We start from the raw sequence: 11,574 nt of genomic DNA, 5'->3' as shown, positions 1-11,574 counted from the left end.
AACAGAAACATGGCTCACACAAACAGACACTGCCTCACCTGCAGCACTGTCACATGGTGGCCTCCACTTCTCACACACTCCCAGACCTGGTAACATTAAAGGAGGTGGTGTTGGAATATTACTGTCCAAATCTTACACGCACATCGTTTTACCACCTGTTCCCTCACTCACATTTACATCCTTTGAAGTACACTCTATTAGGATTTTCACCCCTTTCTCTCTGCGTGTTGCAGCTGTCGCCCACCTGGGCAACCCAAGAAGTTTCTGGAAGATTTTTCTGCATGGCTCCCTCACTTTCTACCCTCTGACATCTCCACCATCATTATGGGCGATTTCAATCTCTCTATTGACAGTCCACAATCTCCCCATGCCTCTAAACTACTCTCTCTAACCTCCTCTCTTGGCCTTTCCCAATGGACTGACTCCCCTACTCATCAGGAGGGCCACTGCCTTGATCTTGTATTCACCAGACTATGCTCTGTTTCTGAACTCACTAACACTCCTTTCCCTCTCTCAGATCACAACCTTATCACCTGCATGCTCTCTTCAATTACTTCAAACTTAATGTCCATAAAGTCTACAAGGACACCTCTTACCCGCAGAAATATTAACGCTATTAATTTTCAACAACTATCTACCTTTCTGCAACCACTGCTCTCACCAATTTCTACATTCACCTCTCCAGAGACTGCTGTATCACACCTTAACCAAACTCTAGAAACAGCAGTTGATGAAGTGGCTCCAGCTACCCATCACACTCCACGTAGACTTAGATGTCAACCGTGGCACTCTAAATACACTAGACACTTACAAAAACTCACGTAAAGTTGAACGCCAGTGGCGTAAATCTCGTAGTTCAAGTGACTTTCTCACATATAAGACCACCTACCACTCTTATCGTAATGCTCTGGACACTGCCAAACAAACATATTTTCAATCTCTCATCTCTGCTCAAGCCTCTAACCCCAAGCGACTTTTTAATACATTTAAATCACTTCTTGTCCCTCCCTCACCTAACCCACCAGCCACTGTCAGTGCGCAAGATCTTGCTTCCTATTTCAAGGACAAGATTGACAAGATCCGAAATGAAATGGTATGCTCTTCCACAGCAAGTGACCTGCTCAATTCCCTGCCTGAACCCTCTTAACACCTTCTCTTCCTTTGATGGTGATGAAGATGAAGTATCTGCACTTTTTTCATCTGCCTACTCTAATACCTCTCCCCTTGACTATACCCTCACAAATTAGTAAAGCTCTGTCTACTGTGCTCATCCCAGCCTTAACGAAAATCTGTAATCTCTCCCTGTCTACTGGTATCTTTCCTTCTCTATACAAGCATGCAGTGATTACTCCCATTCTGAAAACACAAAACTCTCTCTAACTATCGTCCCATCTCTCAGCTCCCATGCCCCTCCAAGCTACTTGAGAGACTTGCCTACACTCGCCTCACACACTTTCTCAACTCACACAGCCTACTGGACCCACTTCAGTCAGGATTTCGTGCCCAACACTCCACAGAGACAGCACTGACTAAGGTAGTGAATGATTTGGTCACTGCTAAATCTAAAGGACATTACTCTCTACTTATTCTCCTTGATCTCTCTGCTGCTTTTGACACTGTTGACCACTCTCTTCTCATACAAACACTACAATCCCTAGGTCTTCAGGACACAGCCCTTTCTTGGTTCTCATCCTACCTATCTAATCGCTCCTTCAGTGTTCGTTTCTCTGATTCCACCTCTCCTTCGCTACCTCTCTCAGTTGGAGTACCGCAAGGCTCAGTCCTAGGTCCTCTGCTTTTCTCTATCTATACCACATCTCTTGGCAAACTAATCAACTCTTTCGGATTTCAGTACCGTCTGTATGCGGATGATACTCAAATCTACCTATCCTCCCCTGATTTGTCACCATCTGTATTGGGCCGTGTCACTGAATGCCTTTCTGCCATTTCATCTTGGATGACATCTCACCACCTCAAACTTAATATTTTCAAAACAGAATTAATTATATTTTCACCAGCCAATAGTAGTTTCCAACCTGATATCTCTATCACTGTTGAGAACTCTGCAATCATCCCTACCCCACAAGCTCGCTGCCTAGGTGTCAATCTGTCTCAAGATCATGTTACATACATCTAAGAAACATATCCAAAATACGACCATATCTTACACAAGACACAGCAAAAACTCTAATCCATGCTCTCATTATCTCCCGCATTGATTATTGTAATAGTCTCCTGACCGGTCTTCCCAAACATAGGCTCTCACCACTACAATCCATTTTGAATGCAGCTGCGAGGCTAATCTTCCTTGCCAGACGTTCATCGTCTGCAGATCCGCTCTGTCAGTCCCTCCATTGGTTACCGGTATTCTACCGTATTAAATATAAAATACTTTTACTCACATACAAGGCTATTAACCAAACTGCACCAACATACATCTCTTCACTCATCTCAAAATATCTCCCTACCCGACCTCTCCGCTCTGCACAAGATCTACGTCTCTCATCCACACGCATTACTTGTTCACACTCAAAATTACAGGACTTTATCCGGGCTTCACCCACTCTGTGGAATGCCCTCCCACGCACAGTAAGCCTCGCCTCTAGTTTCCAAACCTTTAAATGTTCCCTGAAAACTCACCTCTTCAGACAAGCCTATCAAATTCCAGACCCACCCACATAACCATCAGTGCTTCCCTATCTAATTACAGCCTCTGTAGAGTATTCATAACATCACATATCTTGTCTTTCTTTAGTCTCACACCCTCCTGAAACTTGGCCAACTTTGTGGGGTATCATCATACAACCCATTAAGAACCTAGCAATATGGTGGACCATTATGCAATAGGTAGCATCAATCCTTGTGTATCTATGCCTATTTCCCTATAGATTGTAAGCTTGCGAGCAGGGCCTTCCTACCTCTATATGTTTGTTTTTACCCAGTTTTGTTCTATTACTGTTGTTCTAATTGTAAAGCGCAACGGAATATGCTGCGCTATATAATAAACTGTTAAGAAATAAATAAATAATAAATGCATCATGTCGGCGCTTGAGGGGCGCCCTTAGCCAGCGCATTACCCTATACTGGTCACGCTAGTTAACAGGGGCTAATCCCGCTGTTAACACTACAAAAACCTCAGGCCAGTATAATCACTTAGTGCGGGAAGCCGAGCGCCATTACAGGGGGCGGGGCTTCCTTTCAGAGCGGATCCAGCACTCACCAGCGCCATTTTCTCCCTGCAGATCGTACAGAAATGCTGACTGGGAGCGCTGCCCTTCACATAACTCCACAAGTACTCTGCGGTACCAGGGTGATATAGACAGGGGGATGGGGAGTGTTATATTAGGACTGACTACCCTATTAAGGATAGTTAGTCAGCGCCAGGATTTTATCATAATAATTGCCTACAGAGGCGCAGTGTGACTGGCTCCTTATACTCTTCAACTCTCTGAAGGTACTCTGGGGGAAACTGTGTCTGACATTTTCTGTGTGTTAAAGTGTGTTGATCCCACATTATCATGTCTAAGGAATCTGTATCCTGTGCTGCAGAGTGTTTATCTTCTCCTGAGGAGTCTATTCCATGTACTCAGGACTGCAATCTGCTTTCTCTGACGTCCTAGTGGATGCTGGGAACTCCGAAAGGACCATGGGGAATAGCGGGCTCCGAAGGAGGCTGGGCACTCTAGAAAGATTTAGGACTACCTGGTGTGCACTGGCTCCTCCCACTATGACCCTCCTCCAAGCCTCAGTTAGATTTTGTGCCCGGCCGAGGTTGGATGCACACTAGGGGCTCTCCTGAGCTCTTAGAAGAAAGATAGTCTTAGGTTTTTTATTTTCAGTGAGACCTGCTGGCAACAGGCTCACTGCAGCGAGGGACTAAGGGGAGAAGAAGCGAACTCGCCTGCTTGCAGCCGGATTGGGCTTCTTAGGCTACTGGACACCATTAGCTCCAGAGGGATCGACCGCAGGCCCAGCCTTGATGTTCGGTCCCGGAGCCGCGCCGCCGCCCCCCTTACAGAGCCAGAAGCAAGAAGATGGTCCGGAAAATCGGCGGCATGAAGACATCAGTCTTCACCAAGGTAGCGCACAGCACTGCAGCTGTGCGCCATTGCTCCTCTCACACTTCACACTCCGGTCACTGAGGGTGCAGGGCGCTGGGGGGGGGCGCCCTGAGGCAGCAATAAAAACACCTTGGCTGGCAAAAATACCTCAATATATAGCCCCAGGGGCTATATATGAGGTAAATACCCCTGCCAGATTCCATAAAAAAGCGGGAGAATAGGCCGCGGAAAAGGGGCGGAGCTATCTCCCTCAGCACACTGGCGCCATTTTTCCCTCACAGCTCCGCTGAAAGGAAGCTCCCTGGCTCTCCCCTGCAGACTACACTACAGAAAAGGGTAAAAAAGAGAGAGGAGGGGCATTTAATTTGGCGCAGTATATAGTTTATATTAAAAAGCAGCTATAAGGGACATAACTCAGTTAGTCCCTGCCTTATATAGCGCTCTGGTGTGTGCTGGCATACTCTTACTCTGTCCCCCCAAAGGGCTTTTGTGGGTCCTGTCCTCTATATAGAGCATTCCCTGTGTGTGTGGAGTGTGTCGGTACGGCTGTGTCGACATGTTTGATGAGGATAATGAGGTGGAGGCGGAGCAGATGCCTTTAGAAGGGATGTCACCCCCTGGGGGGCAGACACCTGAGTGGATGAGCTTATGGAAAGAAATGAGTGCACGTATAGACTCATTACATAAGAAATTTGACGACATGCCGACTGTGGGACAGCCGAGTTCTCAGCTCGTGCCTGTCCAGGTGTCTCAAAAGTCATCAGGGGCTCTGAAACGCCCGCTATCTCAGATGGCACAAGTAGATGTCGACACGGATACTGACACCAGTGTCGACGACGATGAGTCACATTTAATGCCCATTAAGGCCATTCACTGCATGATTGAGGCAATGAAAGAGGTGTTAAATATTTCTGATTTACATCCAGGTACCACAAAAAAGGGTATTATGTTTGGGGAGAAAAAACTACCTGTAGTTTTTCCCCCGTCAGATGAATTAAATGAAGTGTGTGAAGAAGCGTGGGCTTCCCCTGATAAGAAATTGGTAATTCCTAAGAAGGTACTAATGGCGTTCCCTTTCCCGCCAGAGGATAGGTTACGTTGGGAAACACCTCCTAGGGTGGATAAAGCGCTCACACGTTTGTCTAAAAAGGTGGCACTACCGTCTCAGGATACGGCCGCCCTTAAGGAACCTGCTGATAGAAAGCAGGAGGCGATCCTGAAGTCTGTATATACACACTCAGGCATTATACTTAGACCAGCTATTGCGTCAGCATGGATGTGCAGTGCTGCCGCTGCGTGGTCGGATAAACTGTCAGAAAATATTGACACACTAGACAGAGACACGGTTCTGCTAACAATTGACCATATCAAAGACTCAGTCTTATATATGAGAGATGCACAGCGGGAAATCTGCCGGCTGGCATCTAAAGTAAGTGCATTGTCCATCTCTGCTAGGAGATGCTTATGGACTCGCCAGTGGACTGGAGATGCAGATTCCAAAAGGCACATGGAAGTTTTGCCTTATAAGGGGGAGGAATTATTTGGGGATGGTCTCTCCGACCTAGTTTCCACAGCAACGTCTGGGAAGTCAGCATTTTTACCCCATGTCCCCTCACAGCCTAAGAAGGCGCCATTTTATCAGGTTCAGTCCTTTCGAACCCAGAAAAACAAGCGGGGAAAAGGAGGGTCTTTTCTGTCTAGAGGCAGAGGTAGGGGAAAAAGGCTGCAACAAACAGCAGGTTCCCAGGAGCAAAAGTCCTCCCCCGTTTCCTCTTCCAAGTCCGCCGCATGACGGTGGGGCTCCACAGGCGGAGCCAGGTACGGTGGGGGCCCGCCTCATGAATTTCAGCGATCAGTGGGCTCGCTCACAGGTGGATCCCTGGATCCTTCAAATAGTATCTCAGGGGTACAAGCTGGAATTCGAGGCGGCTCCACCCCACCGGTTCCTAAAATCTGCCTTGCCGATTGCTCCCTCAGACAGGGAGGCGGTGCTAACAGCGATTCACAAGCTGTATTCCCAGCAGGTGATAATCAAGGTACCCCTACTTCAACAAGGCCGGGGTTACTATTCCACACTATTTGTGGTGCCGAAACCGGAAATTATCCCATACTTGGACGATCTCCTAATAAAGGCACGATCCAAGGAACAGTTGTTAGTGGGAGTAGCACTATCTCAGGAAGTGCTGCGCCAGCACGGCTGGATTCTGACTATCCCAAAGTCACAGCTGGTCCCGACGACACGTCTAATGTTCCTGGGAATGATTCTGGACACAGTCCAGAAAAAAGTGTTTCTCCCGGAGGAGAAAGCCAGGGAGTTGTCTTCTCTAGTCAGAGACCTCCTAAAACCAAAACAGGTATCGGTGCATCACTGCACGCGGGTCCTGGGAAAGATGGTAGCTTCTTACGAAGCAATTCCATTCGGCAGGTTCCATGCCAGAATTTTTCAGTGGGACCTGTTGGACAAGTGGTCCGGATCGCATCTTCAGATGCATCGCTTGATAACCCTGTCCCCAAGAACCAGGGTGTCTCTTCTGTGGTGGCTGCAGAGTGCTCATCTTCTAGAGGGCCGCAGATTCGGCATACAGGACTGGGTCCTGGTGACCACGGATGCCAGCCTACGAGGCTGGGGGGCAGTCACAAAGGGAAGAAACTTCCAAGGACTATGGTCAAGTCAGGAGACTTCCCTTCACATAAATATTCTGGAACTAAGGGCCATTTACAATGCCCTAAGTCAAGCAAAATCCCTGCTCCTACACCAGCCGGTGCTGATCCAGTCAGACAACATCACGGCAGTCGCCCATGTGAATCGACAGGGCGGCACAAGAAGCAGGATGGCAATGGCAGAAGCCACAAGAATTCTCCGATGGGCGGAAAATCATGTACTAGCATTGTCAGCAGTGTTCATCCCGGGAGTGGACAACTGGGAAGCAGACTTTCTCAGCAGGCACGACCTCCACCCGGGAGAGTGGGGACTTCATCCAGAAGTCTTCCAAATGATTGTAAATCAGTGGGGTCGTCCACAGGTGGACATGATGGCGTCCCGCCTAAACAAAAAACTAGAGAGGTATTGCGCCAGGTCAAGAGACCCTCAGGCGATAGCTGTGGACGCTCTAGTGACACCGTGGGTGTACCAGTCAGTTTATGTGTTCCCTCCTCTACCTCTCATACCGAAGGTATTGAGAATAATAAGAAAGCGAGGAGTAAACACAATTCTCGTGGTTCCGGATTGGCCAAGAAGAGCGTGGTACCCGGAACTTCAAGAGATGATCTCAGAGGACCCGTGGTCTCTGCCGCTCAGACAAGACCTGCTACAGCAGGGGCCCTGTCTGTTCCAAGACTTACCGCGGCTGCGTTTGACGGCATGGCGGTTGAACGCCGGATCCTGAAGGAAAAGGGCATTCCGGAGGAAGTCATTCCTACGCTTATTAAAGCTAGGAAAGAGGTTACAGCAAATCATTATCACCGCATATGGCGGAAGTATGTTGCATGGTGTGAGGCCGAAGAGGCCCCAACAGAGGAATTTCAACTAGGTCGTTTTCTGCATTTCCTGCAAGCAGGAGTTAATATGGGCCTAAAACTGGGCTCCATTAAGGTACAGATCTCGGCTCTGTCGATTTTCTTTCAAAAAGAACTAGCTTCAGTACCTGAAGTTCAGACATTTGTTAAAGGAGTGCTGCATATTCAGCCCCCGTTTGTGCCCCCTGTGGCACCTTGGGATCTCAACGTGGTGTTGAGTTTCTTAAAATCACATTGGTTTGAGCCACTAAAAACCGTGGATCTGAAATATCTCACGTGGAAGGTGGTCATGTTATTGGCCTTGGCTTCTGCCAGGCGAGTATCAGAATTGGCGGCTTTGTCTTGTAAAAGCCCTTATCTGATTTTCCATATGGATATGGCAGAATTGAGGACTCGTCCCCAGTTTCTCCCTAAGGTGGTGTCAGCGTTTCACCTGAACCAGCCTATTGTGGTGCCTGCGGCTACTAGGGACTTGGAGGACTCAAAGTTGCTAGACGTAGTCAGGGCCCTGAAAATATATGTTTCCAGGACGGCTGGAGTCAGAAAATCTGACTCGCTGTTTATCCTGTATGCACCCAACAAGCTGGGTGCTCCTGCTTCTAAGCAGACTATTGCTCGCTGGATTTGTAGTACAATTCAGCTTGCACATTCTGTGGCAGGCCTGCCACAGCCAAAATCTGTAAATGCCCATTCCACAAGGAAGGTGGGCTCATCTTGGGCGGCTGCCCGAGGGGTCTCGGCTTTACAACTTTGCCGAGCAGCTACTTGGTCAGGGGCAAACACGTTTGCAAAATTCTACAAATTTGATACTCTGGCTGAGGAGGACCTGGAGTTCTCTCATTCGGTGCTGCAGAGTCATCCGCACTCTCCCGCCCGTTTGGGAGCTTTGGTATAATCCCCATGGTCCTTTCGGAGTTCCCAGCATCCACTAGGACGTCAGAGAAAATAAGAATTTACTCACCGGTAATTCTATTTCTCGTAGTCCGTAGTGGATGCTGGGCACCCATCCCAAGTGCGGTTTATCTGCAATACTTGTACATAGTTATTGTTAACTAAATCGGGTTATTGTTGAGCCATCTGTTGAGAGGCTCAGTTGTTTCATACTGTTAACTGGGTTTCATATCACGAGTTGTACGGTGTGATTGGTGTGGCTGGTATGAGTCTTACCCGGGATTCAAAATCCTTCCTTATTGTGTACGCTCGTCCGGGCACAGTGTCCTAACTGAGGCTTGGAGGAGGGTCATAGTGGGAGGAGCCAGTGCACACCAGGTAGTCCTAAATCTTTCTAGAGTGCCCAGCCTCCTTCGGAGCCCGCTATTCCCCATGGTCCTTTCGAAGTTCCCAGCATCCACTACGGACTACGAGAAATAGAATTACCGGTGAGTAAATTCTTATTTTCTCAGCCTTCCGAATCCAAACCTGCATGGGTGGATTCTTTAAGGGGAATGATATCCCAGATTTCTACCAGGATGTCACAAAATGAGAAAGAGACGCAGTTTTTGAGGAAATCTGTGGAGGGTTTGCAATATTCAACCCCCACTACTTCATCAAAAGACCCATCTACATACCCTCAAAAGCGTACACTTGCCCAGATAATGCAAGCTGACACTGATACCGACTCTGATAGAGGGGACGGTGATGGGGATATGCACGGGGGGGGATGCATCCCTTGCTAAGGGGGTGCAACTTATGATTCAAGCAATTAGGGATGTTTTGCACATTACTGAAAAGGTACCTGAGCAGGATCAGAAATCTTATTTTACTGCCAATAAGAAATCCTCGATTACCTTCCCTGCTTCTAAGGAGTTAAATTCCTTGTTTGAGAAATCCTGGGAAAATCCAGAGAAAAAAGTCCAAATTCCTAAAAGAATTCTCATTGCTTTTCCTTTCCCGGAAGAGGACAGGAAAAAGTGGGAAAATCAACCTGTAGTCGAGGCTTCTGTATCTAGGTTGAAAAGGTGGTTTTGCCTTTCCCCATTTCAGCCGCCTGGCTGACCGCAAGATTGAGACTGCGCACAAATCACTATACACAGCTACAGGCATGGCCTTAAGGCCCACAATTGCTTGTGCGTGGATTTCTAAAGCCATAGTAAAGTGGTCAGGCACATTACTAGAGGAATTAGATACAATGGATAGGAGTGACATTGACTTGTTTTTACGTCACATACAGGATTCGGCAGGTTTCATGGTGGAAGCCATGAAGGGCCTTGGCCTGCTTAATGCGAGGGCTACTTCCATGGCAGTCTCGGCACGCAGAGTACTCTGGCTACGCCAGTGGACTGCGGATGCGGAATCCAAGAAGAGCTTGGAGAATCTACCCTTCACAGGTCAAGCCCTGTTTGGGGAAGAGCTGGATGCATGGATATCCATGGCAACTGCGGGTAAGTCGACCTTTCTTCCCTCCGCAGCTGCACCGGCTCAGAAATCTTATCCTACGCCTACACTGCAGTCCTTTTCGGACCGCAAGATGTAAAAAATCCAAGCCCCCCCCCACCACCACCACCTTTTTTAGAGGAGGTCTGGGAAAATCCAGAAAACCTGCACCAACAGGTTCCCAGGAACAGAAACACAAGAAAAAATAGCAGCGCTAATTGCAGTAACAAAAACAATTAAAAATAAGAAGGATTGAGTGATGAATTAATTTTACAATTTAATAAAAGATAAAAATATATCGGCCTTTTAAAATGGATACAGAATCCACAAACAATTCCAAACAATTAAAAACAATGCATATGGGTCTGATAGTAATAAAGACTGCCTAACACATTAACATCCGTTCCTGATTAAAGAACCTGGAAATTATAGCAGATGGAGACAGACTGACAGCGCAGTCACACCAGTGCACTTTACCCGGAAACCGCTAGAGGTGTAGTCCCTTTGAGAATGTCTCTGATGTTTTTGTCCAAACTCAGCCAGATTTGGGATCCTCATTTAACACGGTGTCCTCTTTGTGAAGATAGGGTAGATGGTGCTCCTTAGTCATGGAATAGTTGTCTCAATTGAACTGCAGATGGAAAAGTCCAGTGTTTGGTCCGGATGTGGTAGGACAGTCAGAATAGCGTGATAGTTGACCCAAGTAGCCTCCTCTTACGCGTTTCGCTGCAAGGCACTGCAGCTTTATCAAAGGCCTTTGATAAAGCTGCAGTGCCTTGCAGCGAAACGCGTAAGGAGGAGGCTACTTGGGTCAACTATCACGCTATTCTGACTGTCCTACCACAACCGGACCAAACACTGGACTTTTCCATCTGCAGTTCAATTGAGACAACTATTCCATGACTAAGGAGCACCATCTACCCTATCTTCACAAAGAGGACACCGTGTTTAATGAGGATCCCAAATCTGGCTGAGTTTGGAAAAAAACATCAGAGACATTCTCAAAGGGACTACACCTCTAGCGGTTTCCGGGTAAAGTGCACTGGTGTGACTGCGCTGTCAGTCTGTCTCCATCTGCTATAATTTCCAGGTTCTTTAATCAGGAACGGATGTTAATGTGTTAGGCAGTCTTTATTACTATCAGACCCATATGCATTGTTTTTAATTGTTTGGAATTGTTTGTGGATTCTGTATCCATTTTAAAAGGCCAATATATTTTTATCTTTTATTAAATTGTAAAATTAATTCATCACTCAATCCTTCTTATTTTCAATTGTTTTTGTTACTGCAATTAGCGCTGCTATTTTTTCTTGTGTTTCTTTGAGTATATGATTGGGGTGTAACTACCCCCAAATGTTATAGCAGCAGCATTAGAAACACAGCACCTGAAAGCGCCCGATCCTCCATTCATTTGGTAAAACATCTCCCAGGAACAGAAACCAAGTTCTGCTTTTTCCAAGTCTTCAGCATGACGGTGGACCTCCCAGCCTGGGGATCGGTCCGGTAGGAGCGAGACTAAAAGATTTCAGTCACGTCTGGGCGTCATCATGTCTAGACCCCTGGGTAAAAGATATTGTTGCCCAGGGGTATAGACTGGAGTTTCAGGAACTCCCACCTCACAGAT

The 11,574-nt window shown here is 47.2% G+C and overlaps 1 protein-coding gene across 1 annotated transcript in view; it reads left to right on the top strand.

Annotated features, from left to right (window-relative positions):
* RAD50 (RAD50 double strand break repair protein) overlaps nucleotides 1–11,574 on the top strand; it is a 442,933-nt gene that overhangs the window by 289,843 nt on the left and 141,516 nt on the right. The window lies entirely within an intron of this gene.

This window comes from Pseudophryne corroboree, chromosome 6, assembly GCF_028390025.1.
Source record: "Pseudophryne corroboree isolate aPseCor3 chromosome 6, aPseCor3.hap2, whole genome shotgun sequence".
NCBI lineage: Eukaryota > Metazoa > Chordata > Amphibia > Anura > Myobatrachidae > Pseudophryne > Pseudophryne corroboree.
The sequence above is the reverse complement of the archived record's forward strand: the minus strand, read 5'-3'. Positions and strand labels throughout refer to the sequence as shown.